This window comes from Lampris incognitus, chromosome 2 (assembly GCF_029633865.1).
Source record: "Lampris incognitus isolate fLamInc1 chromosome 2, fLamInc1.hap2, whole genome shotgun sequence".
In the NCBI taxonomy this organism is placed as follows: domain Eukaryota; kingdom Metazoa; phylum Chordata; class Actinopteri; order Lampriformes; family Lampridae; genus Lampris; species Lampris incognitus.
Window position 1 is genome coordinate 138,085,377 of NC_079212.1, and position 17,631 is coordinate 138,103,007.

Below are 17,631 nucleotides of genomic sequence, written 5' to 3' on the forward strand. Positions count from 1 at the left end.
ACGTACCTGGTGGATCCGGCGCAGAATTAAAAAAAAAAAAATCAGAATGCAACTCCTGGAAATTGGTTCTGCAAAGAGATCTCATTTAAACAGATTAGTCTGTTTGGTTTTTTTTTTCCAATTAAAAAAATACAAATACTGCAAATTTACCTCTGCGGTAATTTTGTCTGAACTCTTAATTTATGGACGTTCCAAGGTATCACACAACAACAGAAATCAGCTGCGAGCTAGTTATTGCTATTGCATTTCCCAGACAACTTGTCTCTGGTGGAAGTATAAAAGGACAAACAACATGAACCAATTTTATTTTGATTTATTTCAAAAATTCAGGGAACGGAAAGCATCAAAAACGTCAACTTTATGCGTTCCCAAAACAACACCAGTCTGCTTCTGTTCGGCTGAGATTTGAAAGTACGTTCACCCCAGGTTTTAATCCTTAGTCACACTATAGTGCACACCCCAAAGGTCTCTTCACCAAACCCGATCGCTGGAAAAATGTGTTTTTTCACTGGAGTGGCCCTGTACTGTAGGCAATGTTATTTTAAACTGTGTCAGTAAGGGTGCCTCATGTCTATGTCCTCTAAGAATTACTCTTCATAAATGTCAGTGCACAAACATGGCTAACCATGCACTCTTAAATGTCATCTGTAATGGACAGTGTACAAAATGTGCCTGCTACTGTACAGTCAGTGGAATAAACCCTCACATGTCTTTTCCTACCAAAATCCAAGTTACCTTTGTTGAAGGCCCGGACCGAGAACCTCTGATCCACAGAGATATTCAGTAATGGGAGAGGTGTGAGTTTAACACAAATGAGTAACCTCAAAACCTGTTTACAGGAGGCTCATTTGGACTGACTGGAGAGCGTTCACCGCCTCTGCCCGATAAGGCTTAAAACGGCGGCTTGGGCAGCAGTGCATCCCCTGGCCTCATGAAAAATGAATGCTACGTAAGGGTGGCTGACCCCCTCTGAGCAGCAGTAATTACATAATGAGGCTTCATACCAGGGGCCACTGGCAACACTCCATGCAGGGGGTCGAGCTCATCCTGCTGCTCAGGTTACTCCTCCACCATCTACCTTCTGACAAGATGTGCCTGATACGGGGTCCCTCAAGACCTCTCACCTTAGCCCAGTATTATGCTCATTTGTCTGGCTACCTGCCCTTCCAAACCTATTCCCTTTCTCTTCTTAATTCCATGTTTCAATTGTACTTGGCCAATTACCCCACTCTTCCGAGCCGTCCCGGGCGCTGCACCACCCTCCTCTGCTGATCCCGGGAGAGCTGCAGACTACCACATGCCTCCTCCGATACATATGGAGTCGCCAGCCGCTTCTTTTCACCTGACAGTGAGGAGTTTCACCAGGGGGATGTAGCGCGTGGGTGGATCACGCTCTTCCCCCCCAGTTCCCCTTCCTCCCTGAACAGGAGCTGCGACCAACCAGAGGAGGCGCTAGTGTAGCGACCAGCACACATACTCACATCCGGCTTACCACCCACAGACATGGCCAATTGTGTCTGTAGGGACGCCCGACCAAGCCGGAGGTAACACGGGGACTTGAACCGGCGATCCCTGTGTTGGTAGGCAACGGAATAGAGCGCTACACTACTCGGATGCCCCCCCCCTTTACATTTCTTTATGTTAACCTATATAGCAGTTACATATCCACTCATGGTTAGTGCATACTCTTTCCCCATACATGTGTCAAGATACTTCATGATTTATCATCGAGAATGTCCCTGCATTATGATGCTGAATGTAGCGAAGGAGCACAGTGTGACAGGTTTCCACACTACTTATGTGCCAATAAAACAGGCCTACATACTATTTTCAACTTGTGGAGCCAAGAGATGCTGTACAACTTGTTCGTCTATTGTAGCGCCAACTTACTCGCCCTATTACACACTTAGACTTACACACACACACACACACACACACACACACACACACACACACAGGCCGATGTAAATCCCCAATAGAATAAATTCATCCATCAAAACTGGGCTCCTGGGTAAATCATTGGTCTCATGAACACACATACCCTCCCACACACATTCTTACACAAGGAGATAATGCTCAGTGATTTTATCATATGTACGCCTGTCTATCTACCTCTATCAGTCTTATTTTCTGGATAGGTTCACTGATTTTGCATCAGACTGCCAAGTTACTCGCGCCGACAACATCGTAATCAGCGATTACACATCTCAGCAACACATCCGAATGTTTTAGCAAAGCATTCTTATCGATTATTGATGCCTTTGGCTTCACTCAGTTTGTCCATGAAGCCACTCATTGTGTATCTGAATTGGCTCTCTTTTGGCTGAAGTACTTATGTGAGAGCACTAAGACAAAAAACAGAGCTAGGGGTCATTGGCCCAGAGAGACATCGGCATCTGTTTGAGAGAGAGAGTAACTTTAAATCTTGACAACTTCCCAAAGTTGCTTGGTTAAAACTCTCGGTGTTGCTTTCTATCCGAGTCTTTGTTTGAAGTTACGCATATGGGATACCGCCAAGACTGCCATTTACCACTTGCATAATATTGCAAAAATCCAGTTTATTTTGCAGATGGCCGATACAGTGACCTGTATTCATGTGTTTGTTTGATCCACACCAGATTACTGCAATGTCCTTTTTGCTGGTCTGCCAAGTACTAGCTAGCATAAACAACCTCCAGATGGTAAAACGTACTACTGCTGGAATCTTTGCTAAAAACTAAAAAGTTTGACCACATTACACTCACTTCAGTGGCTACCTATTCATGCTAAATCTGACTTGCTGACGTATAAAACACTACATGGCCTTCCTCTGGCTTATCTGCCAGACCTTATAAAGCCTTAATGTACCATCCCACGCCCTCCATTCCCAAGCCGCAGGCCCCGTTCCTGTTCCCAGAGCCAATAAGATTTCAGGTTTCAGAGTGCTTCTAATTGTGTCATCCTTTTAAATATCTGAATCTGATTCTGTAGTTTCCTTCAAATCTAAACTAATAATCTTGTTATTCTCATTACCATTTGACCGCCACCTACCTCTGAGTTGCTCGGCTCACTTTAATCTTCCTTTCAGTTTTTTAAGCATCTTAACGTTAAAGGCCTTGAAAACTGTATCGGCTTCTTACTTTAGACAACAGGGTCCTGTGTGAATATAAACGAATGACTGCGAAAGGAAGATAAACTTTAGTTATTCCAGATGAGAGATTTCTACATGATGGATTTTTTTTTTCGGTGCTCTCACTGGTTTGTGTGGGAAAAAGTGTGTTGGAGGTTCCAGCGAGTCAGTTACTGAAACTTGCATCTTTAATGCGCAAAGAAAGCCGGCGACAAATGTGCAAACATTATAGAACACAAGAAACGTTAACGAGTACAAGGTTATCAAAATTCTATGAAATTTGGAGTTATCGTAATCGAGCATCTTGCGTTCACGAAACCTAACACATAATAAAATAAAGAAACAGACAACCAACGTGAGAGACCTGAGCACACCTTATTGCCATCATACACCACATTTAAGATGGATTTACACACATGCTGTATCTCATCTCATCTCATCTCATCATCAGCTGCTTTGCCGGGTCGAGCCGTGGTGGCAGCAAGCTAAGTAGGGCACTCCAGACGTCCCTCTCCCCAGCAATGCCCTCCAGCTCCTCCTGGGGGGAAACCTAAGGTGTTCCCAGGCCAGATTGGACATGTAGTCCCTCCAGCAAGTTCTGGGTCTACCCCGGGGTCTCCTCCCAGTTGGACGTGCCCAGAAAACCTCCAAAGGAAGGCGCCCAGGAGGCATCCTAATCAGATGCCTGAACCACCTCAACTGGCTTCTTTCAACGCGAAAGAGCAGCAGCTCTACTCCGAGCTCCCCCCGGATGTCCGAGCTCTTCACCCTATCTCTAAGGCTGAGCCCAGACACCCTACGGAGGAAATTCATTTCAGCCACTTGTATCCGCGAGCTCCCCCTTTCGCTCACTACCCAAAGCTCATGACCACAGGTGAGGATTGGAACGAAGACTGACTGGTAAATTCTGGCTCAGCTCCCTCTTCACCACAACGGTCCGGTACAACGTCCGCATTACTGCTGATGCTGCACCAATCTGCCTGTCAATCTCCCGCTCCATCCTACCCTCACTCGTGAACAAGACCCCGAGATACTTGAATTCCTTCACTTCACTTACACACATGCTGTATAGGGTAAAAAAATTGAAAAAAACAAAACAAAAAACAAATCATGGGGCAACCTTATTTGTGCTTAACCATGACTATGCAGTTAAATTGCAAAAACACAGAAAAGTATGCCATATCCTTTATCGTACATAGATGATGTGAGCTATCTCTACCTTGAAACTCACCAATCACTTGTTCATTTTCTGGAGGCAGGGAGGAAATCGATATCTGCTGGATCAAACATGTATGGCTGCACCATCTCGATCATTATGGGATACCGCCATTGCTAGCTAGCAGAGCGCAAACTAGCTTTCAGTGATCACCGCGTCATTGGGTCGTTTACATTACTGGTGAAACCCCGCTGTCAATCATGACATGATCCGCGCGCACACAGTCCTGATCAAGCAGATTACGCCATATCAAGCTGTTTTTTTATTATTATGTTTAATTATAGTTATTTTTTGTTGCTGAAACATTGGTTAATGCTTTTTTTTTAGGTCACACACTCTTTAATTAATATTAAATGGAGAATTTAAAAATTTGACTGAATTTGAGTGGCTTTATGGTTATGCTTTCTAGCTAACAATCTTCCAACCAACATTTTGTTGTCTAATTGCTGTTTGTATGAGGCTGTCTGTCGTGTGTCTACGCTATACCTCTTCTCTTCTTTAAAATTTACCCCTCCCCCCTCTCTCTCTCTCTCCCTCCCTCTTCTCCCCCTCTCTTCTCCCCAATTGTACCCAGCCGATCACCCCACTCTCCGAGCCGCCCCGATTACTGCTCCACCCACACTGCCGATCCAGGGAGGGCTGCAGACTACCACACATCTCCTCCAATACATGTGAAGTCACCAGCTTCTTATTTTCACCTGACAGTGAGGAGTTTCACCAGGGGTACGTAGCCCGTGGGAGATCACACTATCCCCCCCAAACAGGCGCCCAGACCGACCAGAAGAGGCGCTACTTCAGCGACCAGGACACACACCCACATCCGGCCCCCCACCGGGTAACACACGAGGATTCGAACAGGCGATCCCCGTGTTGGAAGGCAATGGAATAGACCGCTATGCTGACTGGATGCCCCATACCTCTTCTCTTTTAAGGATGTTACGAGCTCCAAATCAGTGGGTCACATAAATGAGGGCCACAGCATTTAAAACAGACTGGATACGAAAATGAATTTATTTTACCAAAGCAAAAGTCTGTTTCCTTAAGTAAAGTAACAACAAGAGTCAGGAGAGCCGTCCAAACCGAAGAAAAGCAAATGGAGTCTCCTGGGTCAACCACAGTGTGCTGTTGCACACAGGGCTCTACATCCATCCATCCATCCATTATCCAAACCGCTTATCCTGCTCTCAGGGTCGCGGGGATGCTTCAGTCTATCCCAGCAGTCACTGGGCGGCAGGCGGGGAGACACCCTGGACAGGCTGCCAGTCCATCACGGGCCTACAATTGTCTATCAAAATATAGTCAATAAACTAAACTAGCCAACCAAAAAAAAGCCATGGAAGCTGGACTACCTGTCCCCACTGTTCAGAAGAAAGAGAAAGCAAAACTATAAATCTCAAGCAAAGTGCTGCCAAGGGTATGTGCCGCAGGTGTCACGAGAGCTCCAGAGCGGTCTCTAATAGCCATCAGCTGAAGGATCTGAGGCGAATTTTTAAAAAAAGAAGGAGCGAGAGACAAGTACCCTTCTGCAGAACACTGTGATGGTATGGGCATTAAATTAATAAATCACTGAACGCGTTGTGGTTGAAGAGCAGGGCCGTGCATAGCAAGGACTGGACCTGGTGTTGCTCGGGGCAGAGCGGTGGTGGAGGCGGGGAGGGGGCAGGGAGGGGGCGGGGCCTCTGTCGGCTCTGCATCATCTGCTTCCGTTGATCCCTCCCCGGAGATGCTTGTGCGCCTTTCATTTTGTCTTTAGTTCATGACTGTTTCGTCACCATTTGTGACAACTCGGGCTACTTATCATTCTCAGTCCGTACCCTCGCTCCGTCAGTTTGACTGATCTGCCTGCCACGGTGGCAGCTGCTGACCAAATATTTTGGTGAAGCGACCCATCTAGGGATTGCAGGGGGGAATATAAATCTTTGAGCTGTATATATCACCGATGGCATTTTCATACACACAGCTGTATCAGATATGCTTGAGCATATAAAGCCAGCATATGTGCATTATCTGTGATACAGCAACTCTCAATAACAATCTCTCCACCTTTATCAACTCTCAGGAACAGTCTCTCCACCTTTATCAACTCTCAGGAACAATCTCTCCACCTTTATCAACTCTCAGGAACAGTCTCTCCACCTTTATCAACTCTCAGGAACAATCTCTCCACCTTTATCAACTCTCAATAACAATCTCTCCACCTTTATCAACTCTCAGGAACAGTCTCTCCACCTTTATCAACTCTCAGGAACAATCTCTCCACCTTTATCAACTCTCAGGAACAGTCTCTCCACCTTTATCAACTCTCAGGAACAATCTCTCCACCTTTATCAACTCTCAGGAACAATCTCTCCACCTTTATCAACTCTCAGTAACAGTCTCTCCACCTTTATCAACTCTCAGGAACAATCTCTCCACCTTTATCAACTCTCAGGAACAATCTCTCCACCTTTATCAACTCTCAGGAACAATCTCTCCACCTTTATCAACTCTCAGGAACAGTCTCTCCACCTTTATCAACTCTCAGGAACAATCTCTCCACCTTTATCAACTCTCAGGAACAATCTCTCCACCTTTATCAACTCTCAGTAACAGTCTCTCCACCTTTATCAACTCTCAATAACAATCTCTCCACATTTATCAACTCTCAATAACAGTCTCTCCACCTTTATCAACTCTCAGGAACAATCTCTCCACCTTTATCAACTCTCAATAACAATCTCTCCACCTTTATCAACTCTCAGGAACAATCTCTCCACCTTTATCAACTCTCAATAACAATCTCTCCACCTTTATCAACTCTCAATAACAGTCTCTCCACCTTTATCAACTCTCAATAACAATCTCTCCACCTTTATCAACTCTCAATAACAATCTCTCCACATTTATCAACTCTCAGTAACAATCTCTCCACCTTTATCAACTCCCAATAACAATCTCTCCACCTTTATCAACTCTCAATAACAGTCTCTCCACCTTTATCAACTCTCAGTAACAATCTCTCCACCTTTATCAACTCTCAATAACAGTCTCTCCACCTTTATCAACTCTCAGTAACAATCTCTCCACCTTTATCAACTCTCAATAACAGTCTCTCCACCTTTATCAACTCTCAGTAACAATCTCTCCACCTTTATCAACTCTCAATAACAGTCTCTCCACCTTTATCAACTCTCAGTAACAATCTCTCCACATTTATCAACTCTCAATAACAATCTCTCCACCTTTATCAACTCTCAATAACAATCTCTCCACCTTTATCAACTCTCAGGAACAATCTCTCCACCTTTATCAACTCTCAGGAACAATCTCTCCACCTTTATCAACTCTCAGTAACAATCTCTCCACCTTTATCAACTCTCAATAACAATCTCTCCACCTTTATCAACTCTCAATAACAATCTCTCCACCTTTATCAACTCTCAATAACAATCTCTCCACCTTTATCAACTCTCAATAACAATCTCCACCTTTATCAACTCTCAGTAACAATCTCTCCACCTTTATCCAGGGCATTTGTGTTTGACACAACAGAAAAATATACTTTCAGACATTTATTGGACTACTGAACAAGGATTGAGCTGGACTGCTGACAGTAGTGACATCACTGCTATTATACATACCACCACCCACTACATCCATCCATCCATCCACTATCTGAAGCACTTATCCTGCTCTCAGGGTTGCGGGGATACCGGAGCCTATCCCAGTAGTCATTGGGCGGCAGGCGGGGAGACACCCTGGACAGGCCACCAGGCCATCACAGGGCCGACACACACACACACACACACACACACACCCCTAGGGACAATTTAGTATGGCCGATTCACCTGACCTACATGTCTGGACTGTGGGAGGAAACCCACTCAGACACGGGGAGAACATGCAAACTCCACACAGAGGACGACCTGGGATGACCCACCAAGGTTGGACTACCCCGGGGCTCGAACCCAGGACCTTCTTGCTGTGAGGCGACCGCGCTAACCACTGCGCCACCATGCCGCCCCCACCCACTACATTAATGATAAAATCCAATGACATTTAAAAAAAAAATCTCTGATGAACACCAATATATCTACTCACAAACAAAGGACAATTTGTGGGACAAGTGATAATATATCACACTGGGGGGGGGGGGGCTGTAACCATGTTATGGATGATTTAAACGTGTTTCAGTCAACTTCAGGTCGAGTATACGCATGACTGGAAAGACCCGAAGCACAGGGAGTGCTAAAAACGTATCATAATCCATAACTATCCAATCAATGATTCTCCCTGACCTCCAGTGAGCTGCAAGACCCCATTACCTCCACGCCGCCGTTTAGTCACCTGTGAGAAGCATGGGGACCCGAGGCACTTCCACGGTAGTCACCGCTGCAGCCTGGACCAGGCCACACTTAATTAATCCTGACGTCTCCTTGGGAAATGGGATATGCGGGTTTTGAGGCGGGTTTTGTGCTTACGCTGCATTTATACATCGGAGGCCTTGGTTCTCGCTCAGACTGGCGTTGCAGAAAACCGTCCCAAGCCCCGTGCATTGTCCAACTCCCATTTCTCCATCATGACAGCGCTGCGTTGTCATCCCTGTTTTCATCAATATACCTTTTCTAGTATACAGCTGCGTTAAATGTTACGTATTGCTGCAGTTGCTCATCTGCAGTGTTTCACTCGCCACCAGCGTGTAAATCAGAGGTCTGTTGTAAACAGGCAAACATGGTTTATTGTATATTATAGGTGTTTTTACACCAGACACCAAAGCCCACCGGCACTTGGGCCAGTTTTACCTTTGTCCTCTCCTCTCTTTTGGAATTATATCTGCAAAATGTGCTGTAGGGAAGACAGAAATAGATACTGGAGGGATGTTTTAGTCTAACTTGGACTTGTTAAAAATAAGCTGCAAAATTCCATTGTAATATAAGCAAAACTTCCCATTAAAACTAGTTTTTTTGGCCCCCCCCCATTGTATCCAGCCAATTACCCCACTCTTCCGAGCCGTCCCGGTCGCTGCTCCACCCCCTCTGTCGATCCGGGGAGGGCTGCAGACTACCACATGCCTCCTCCAACACGTGGAGTCACCAGCCGCTAGTGCAGCGACCAGGACACATACCCACATCAGGCTTCCCACCCACAGACACGGCCAATTGTGTCTGTAGTGATGCACGACCAAGCCGGAGGCAACACGGGGATTCGACCCGGCGATCCCTGTGTTGGTAGGCAACGGAATAGACCGCCACGCCACCCTAATGCCCCATTAAAACTCAGCACATGTTGACATCAAGTGAGATTTGAACCCTGTGTCTCCCATGTGGTATTATTTACCTTCAATCCCAATCGACAGAGGCTTCAAGACATGCCACATGAGAGATTCCAGTTCCTTTCGACAGTTACTGAGAATTCACAATGTGAAATGTTGGATTGTTTTATCAGAATGAGATGCCGTTTATACAGCAAATTAGCTTTGGGATAGCTAGGCTAGCTAGGTCCAGTAAACATAATCTTACAAAAATATTCACGACAGTGTGCCCATGCTTAAAGCATAGAGATATGTGGCCCAACAAAGCAATAATGTAATGCACGGGCTCTACATTATGGCGCAATGTACAGGATCTATATTATTCAGGACAGCACAAAAGGCACAACACGAGAGAGGACAAAGTAATATGGTAAATGGACTGCATTTACATAGGGATTTTCTAGTCTACCGACCGCTCAAAGTGCTTTACAATGTACGCCTCACATTCACCCATTCACACATTCATACACTGATGGAGGAGGCGGCCATGTAAGCTGCCAACCTGCTCATCAGGAGCAATTAAGGGTTCAGTGTCTTGCTCAAGGACACTTTGACACGCTTCTCCAGGGGATCCAGAGATAGAACCGGTGACCTTCTGATTACTAGATGACCCACTCTACCCCCGAGCCATGCCGGCCCAAGTAGTCACCGGTCATCGGTTCAGCAACTGTAGGAAACATCTTTGTCCTACTAAAGCGCATATGATGCAGCAGAATTGCACTCAAAAGAGCTAACACAGGGTAGTTAACATTTAACACATGAGTTTTAAATGCTTATTCATGGTGGCCCAGGGGTTAGCACTGTTGCCTCACAGCAAGAAGGTCCTGGGTTCGAACCCCAGGCCGTCCCAGGTCCTCTCTGTGTGGAGTTTGCATGTTCTCCCCGTGTCTGTGGGGTTTCCTCTGGGTGCTCCGGTTTCCTCCCACCATCAAAAAGACATGTAGGTCAGGTGAATCGGCCACACTAAATTGTCCTTAGGTCTGTGTGTGTGTGTGTGAGTGTGTGTGGGCCCTGTGATGGGCCTGGTGGCCTGTCCAGGGTGTCTCCCCGCCTGCCGCCCAATGACTGCTGGGATAGGCTCCAGCATCCCCGCGACCCCGATTGGGATAAGCAGCTTGGATAATGGAAGGATGGATGGGATGCTATTTAAATGTCATTTCTTTAACTCGCATAACATAAAATCATATCACATAACCACAACTACCAACGCCGTACCGATTTGCCGATAAGACTCGCTGTGCAGTTGACAGAAGAATGGTGGCCGTCCTGGCCTTTTTTTTTGGAAACTTTATGGGAGCAAATATTGACGAACCATCGCGCCGTGAAAAATGGGGCCATCATCTATAGAAGACAGCAGAATAAGTCAGAAGTGGTAGTTTTAGTTTAAGCTCATTTCCCTCGAGTCACTAGCCGGGCAGTGGCGGAGGTGGGTTTTGGTACGATGATTATGGCGAATGCTTTTGGCTTTTTTTTTTTTTTGTGTGACAGGGTGGATAAAATATCTGTGTCATTCAAAATCCTTGGTGGGTTTATTTTGGGGGTTTGCATTTGTGGATGCCTGCGGCAGCAATGACTGCTAAAAACCCAGTTTTCTTCAGAGAGGAAATTTGGAGCAGCCCAACACAAGAGAAAATGAGAAAATCAACGGGAAGGGGGGCAGAGAGACAGACGATGACCCCTTTTTTTTTAATGAGAGGGTTGATGATATTATTTATAATCGCCACCATTGCATTAAAGAATGGGTTTTAGTATTTTGTGAGCCCAGGCCTCGTTATAAAACACGGCCCAGGCCTCGAGAAACTGCGCGGCTTGCTGCACCTCCTCACAGGGCTCGCACGAGGCCAACGGGCCAACTGCTTAATCCTTCCCAAAACCCCACTTACCCCCCTTTCAAGAACAGGAAGCCCACGTTTGTCCTTTATTTTCACCCCGAATCTGTTTTGAATCGGAGGAAACTTGACGTGATTGATTTAGATTAACTTCTTTTTTTTGGCGGTTGACGCACGACATCTGTGAACTTCCTGTCAGCAACGCCTACGGACCGGAAGTCCTGCAGCATTTTCCAGAGGCTGGTGTGGCTATAACAAGGGAAAAGGGTGGAAGTATTAAAAAAACAGTCGTTTTAATTTGATATTGTGGTGACCCACATATATATATATAACGAGAGACGTTCACCTAAGAGGACGGTGTACCTTTAAGGGAAGAGGCTAGGGTTCAGATGATGCACTTCCGCTTCCGGTTCACGGTTCAGTGTCGTCGAATGTATGACATGCTAAGTTGGAGCTAGTAAACTACCTCGACTACGTCTGCTCTCACGTCTCCTGTCTCGTTGTTTTCTAACTCCACAATATAAAGCATGGTAACGATGCAACTATTTTATTTATTCATTCATTCATTTATTTATTTAATCTTCTTCCCCCCCCCCCAATTGTATCCGGCCAATTACCCCACTCTTCCGAGCCGTCCCGGTCGCTGCTCCACCCCCTCTGTTGATCCGGGGAGGGCTGCAGACTACCACATGCCTCCTCCCGTACATGTGGAGTCTCCAGCCGCTTCTTTTCACCTGGCCGTGAGGAGTTTCGCCAGGGGGACGTAGCGCGTGGGAGGATCACGCTATTCACCCCCCCCCCCAACGGGTGCCCCCGACTGACCAGAGGAGGCGCTAGTGTTGCAACCAGGACACATACCCACATCCGGCTTCTCCCCCGCAGACACGGCCAATTGTGTCTGTGTAGGGACGCCCCACCAAGCCGGATGTGACACGGGGATTCGAACCGGTGTGGGTTCCATTTCTGCTCAGGTACCTTATCGACTCGGGGTTCCTTCGACTACATATGACGTCACGGATTATGGAATAACCCGCTACACCGCACGGACGCCCGCAACTGAAACGCGCCAAGACGTGTGCGTATGACTGTCTGCCTTCGCATGGTGCTGAAGCTGTCTGCAGGATCTGAGCTCACCTCTGCAGCTGCCCTTCTCTGTGAACAGCCCGTTAATTTGCTCACTTTGTCAAAACCCCCCCCCCAGACCCTCCCTCCCTCCCTCCCCAGCCTGCCGCATGAGACCGAACAAAGCCTTGCAACGGTTAACCTGTCTTCATTTCACATTTTAAATAACTCCCCTTTTCTCCCCCCCCCCCCATTTTTTTTGGTACCTCCATTCTGTGTATTGTGTTAGGTGGGTAAACCTACAGGTAAGCTGATCACAATAAATACACGTCCTGCCCTGCCTGCAGCACAGGCTTTGCCTGCAGTGCTACATCATTCGGTTCATCGCTTCGTATGGTGTGTGTGTGTGTGTTGTGTGTGTGTGTGTGTGTGTGTGTGTGGTGGAGTATTCAGAGCCAGTGTCTCTCTATGGAGATCCTCATGCTGCCAAGCAGTGTACATGACTCCACCACCATGTGTGCATGTAAGGCACAGGGATTTACGAATAACTGTCTATTTGGGAGAGTCACTGCTTTTTGTTGCCAAATCTTTTATGTTCATCCTCCTCTGTCTTTCTTTGTGTGCGTTTGTGTGGGCATAGGTGTGTGTGGTGTGTGTGTGTGTTCTTGAAGACAGAAGACACGCTTTCAAAGCTGGACTGGACACAGACTGCTAACCTGTACACACACACACCTACCTTCAGATATATCATGCAGAAATACTTCATCGAACACCCATAATGCACAGTGTGCTTTAATTATTGTGGCTTTTCTGCGATGGTGCCTTTGTCTCCTCTCCCATCCTCAAAAACAAAAACACTTCTGTCCTTCCACTTTATTCAGAAGAGGATCAGAATCAGGTTTATTGGCCATGTAGATTTGCACTACAACGCAACAGTCTTCAGATATATACACAAGCACTGACTATATACAGGTGAAATAAGAGGCGATAAAGTGCAGTGGTGCAGAGAATATATCAGAGACGCTGAAATAGATGTTAGCAGGTTATTTACATACATGCCTGAGGTAGATGGACATGACTGAGCGTACCAGTATACATCCTGTAACGTGCATGGATAAGTAGACACGCTGGCCGCTGGCTGGCGAGTCTGACCCTCTAGTCGAGCGGTTAGCGATGCCTCCTGCGGTGCGGGCGATCCGGGTTCGCTTCCCGGTCGCGGCAGTTCGTGTAGTTGCGTTGTCCCCGGAATTCGCCACAATACAATGTGCAGCACAGCATGCTGTACTACATGGTTGGATTTATTTGACAGTGTTAAGCGTTCATTTGAATGACAGCCCGTGGAATGTGCTTTGTAAGGCGTCTGATGATTAGTTGTGCCTGATAGGATTGCTGCGACTGTTGACCTTCCCTTTTCCCCACCTGTGTTGCCATAACATCGTCTTGTATCCCGTATCAATAAAGCACCAACCGGCTAAAAGAAGAGAGAGGCGGAATGGAGAATTGATGACAGTAAACTAGAGAAGAGACGAGAAGCGAAGATTAACAAATGATTGACTGCAAAACACAAATGACACACCCATTAACAACATGCAAACTTGTGAATACATGTGTAAAAGAGAGTCACCGGCTGGGCTGTTCCGCGGAATTGCAAGAATCGCAATTTTGTCAGAATTTAACAGCAATTTAATAACTCGTCATGGTGGATATGAGCATTAGCTAATTTGTCCGAGACTGTTTGGGTAAACATACAGCTGAGGATCGTCTGCAACAGAACAGTTTGCAAGAGATGAGTTTAAAAAGGTACTGTCCGTAATGGCATGCACTGTCACCGCAATGTGGAGGACAGCAACAACACTGACAAGAAACGTGGCATATCTCACCATCAGGTCAACATTGTGTATTTGTTTGTGAAATGGAGGCAATTGAATGCCTTAAAAGGAAGTGAAGTGAAGCAACATTGGCTCATTTTCTCATTCTCAAGCGATAAAGCAAGCAACGTTTACAAAGTCGGACCAAAACAACGGCCGAAGTGGGGTGGACAGTCGCTGTGTGTGTCAGTTGTGGATTGTAGCTTTAAATTGATGAATTTTATGTCTTATATAGACCTAGAATAAAAGGGCACCGAGTGTTAATCCCTGTGGACCTCCCAGGCCTGACTTAATGCACAGGGTTACGAGGACCCAACACACTTGCTATGGAAAAGGTCATCGTACTCTGGAAACTAAATGGAGGGAAAGTGCCAACATAGGCCGCTTCCTGGTTGTGTTGATAGAAGATAACATTTCCATTCATTTTGCCATAGGCGAATTTAAAAATACTCTAAATTTAACAACATGAACATTCATGCAACATCTTTTTCGAACATGTCAACACGTGTGCTATGAATGAAACTCCAGCCAACATGTTTTGCAAAAACATAATGTACCACAAAAGCCTCTTAAGTACCATAACATCATTCTTGCATGAAGATTGCATTATAGTAGAAGAAATGATGACACATTGTTTCGTACCGGACTGTCTCCACCTGGTAATGTGCATCGATATATCACTTAATTCCTACAAAAAGACCTGTGAAATGTGTATGAAGGCACTGACGAGGGCATTGCTCTCCACTGAGAGTGAAGGAATGAAAAATTTAAGTTGCTAGCTAAATGCTAACGTCACAGACGGGGGAGGGAAACAACAGTATAAGTGAACAGATTGATGTGCTTTTGTTGCATACTTAATGGCGCAGTTTATATGATGCATATTTGGTCATATTAGCACACGAATGGCCACTTAGCAGGCTACTCGATGTCACAATTTTAGCTAACACCTCTGCCAACACTTTACTAAGAAATGGATGGATGAATGGATGGACGGTTGAGTCGATGGAACCTAATCTAAATTTCATCAAAAAAAGGTCCACTTTTAGTATAATACAATAACTAACCTCTTCTTGTTTGTACCCGGAAAGATGGGACAATAATTTTGAGCACAAAAAGTAAGTGAATAACATTGATTATGCCGTTACAATGGCACCTGTGAAGCGGTGGGATATATTAGGCAGCAAGTGAACAGTCAGTTCTTGAAGTTCATGTGTTAGGGTCCACAGCTCACTGATGCGTGTGGGGAGCAGATGCACTATGGGAAGAAGGCAAACCGGCGGAGGCAGTGTGATGCTCTGGGCAACGTTCTGCTGGGAAACCTTGGGTCCTGGTATTCATGTGGATGTTACGTTGACACGTACCACCTACCTAAACATTGTTGTAGACCAGGTACACCCCTTCATGTCAACTATTTTCCTTGATGGCAGTGGCCTCTTTCAGCAGGATAATGCACCCTGCCACACTGCAAAAACTGAGCAAGTTGAGGAATGGTTTGAGGAACATGTCAAAGAGTTCAGGGTGTTACCTTGGCCTCCAAATTCCCCAGATCACAATCCGATCAAACATCTGTGGGATGTGCTGGAAAAACAAGTCTGATCCATGGAGGCCCCATCTCACAACTTGCAGGACTTAAAGGATCTGCTGCTAACGTCTTGGTGCCAGATACCAGAGGACACCTTCAGAGGTCTTGTGGAGTCCATGCCTCAACCGGTCAGAGTGGTTTTGGTGGCACAAGGGGGACCTATGCAATATTAGGTATTAGGCAGGTGGTTTTAATGTTTTGGCTGATCGGTGTGTGTGTGTGTGTGTGTGTGTGTGTGTGTGTGTGTGTGTGTGTGTGTGTGTGTGTGTGTGTGTGTGTATATATATATGGTAACTACCATGGATGACTAGACTCACGAGCCTTTGGCTTGAGTCGGACCCTTTAGGTGACTGGTTAGCACAGTCGCCCGTGGTGTGGGCGACCCGGGTTCGCCTCCTGGCTGCCCCCTGAATTCGCTGCATTGGTGTCAGAAGTGGGATGGTGAGACCGCGAGGCCGTTGGAAGCACGTGCGCCCAGAGGCGTGAGGGAGCTGGAATGCTGAAGAGTGGAGACGTACTTCCCGAAGGAGAAGGAGGAGGAGAGGGGGAGGGAGAGAGGGAGGGAGGGGGGGGGTAGTGTAATGACCACGGATGACTAGATTCGTTAGCCCTTGGCTTGCGTCGGACCTTTTAGTTGACTGGTTAGCAGAGTCGCTTGTGGCACAGGCGACCCGGGTTCACTTCCCGGCTGCCCCCTGAATTCGCTACTATATAATATTTACTGGGTTTCATGTGTCGTATATACACCACAAGTATATACAATGTAAACTTCAAAACCAAAATAAAGAAATGAATTTAAGCAGTGAAATTTGAGCTACAGGGTTGTTTATGTTATGCCAAAATTGTCAGAACAACATAACCAGCACTATCAAAAATACAAGGGTCTTAAAATAACCGCTGATGTTATGGGACGTGATTGTTTACTGTTTGGGTTACGAGGCAACGGAAGGAAGACAAAAGAAGGGGGGAAGTCAAGGAAATACTGCGTACTAGGCATCACCTAAGCCCCTCTTCTGCAAGCATCTCTGCTGCTTGTGAAAACGAATCATCTGGATCTGGCTGCTTTACACTCCGCTCGCTTTTCCTCTTTTCTCCGTCTCTCAATTTTGCATTAGCATAGTGTAGGTGTTGATTTAGTGGCCAATCAAACATCAGCTGTCAACAGCTGCGCCTGCCTGCACACACACACACACACACGGTGACAGAAAGAGCAGGAAAGATAGGACATGAATCCTGATTTATGTTTTGGAGTACATGGACCACAGACCCCAAGTATGCACAAAAATGGTTAAACCATTAATGCCGATTCATCATTCTTGATGATACCGACATGCAAACTCTTCTTTTTTAATGTGCACATGACGGGGCGTCCGGGTAGCATGGCGGTCTATTCTGTTGCCTACTAACACGGGGATTCACCAACACGGGGATCGCTAGATTGAATCCCCTTGTTACCTCCGGCTTGATACAATTGGCTGTGTCTGCGGGTAGGAGGCCGGATATGGGTATGTGTCCTGGTCACTGCACTAGCACCTCCTCTGGTTGGTTGGGGCGCCTGTTCGTGGGGGTGGGGGTGGGGGAACTGGGGGAATAGCGTGATCCTCCCACGTGCTACATTACATTACATTACAGTCATTTAGCCGCTGCTTTCATCCAAAGCGACTTACAATAAGTG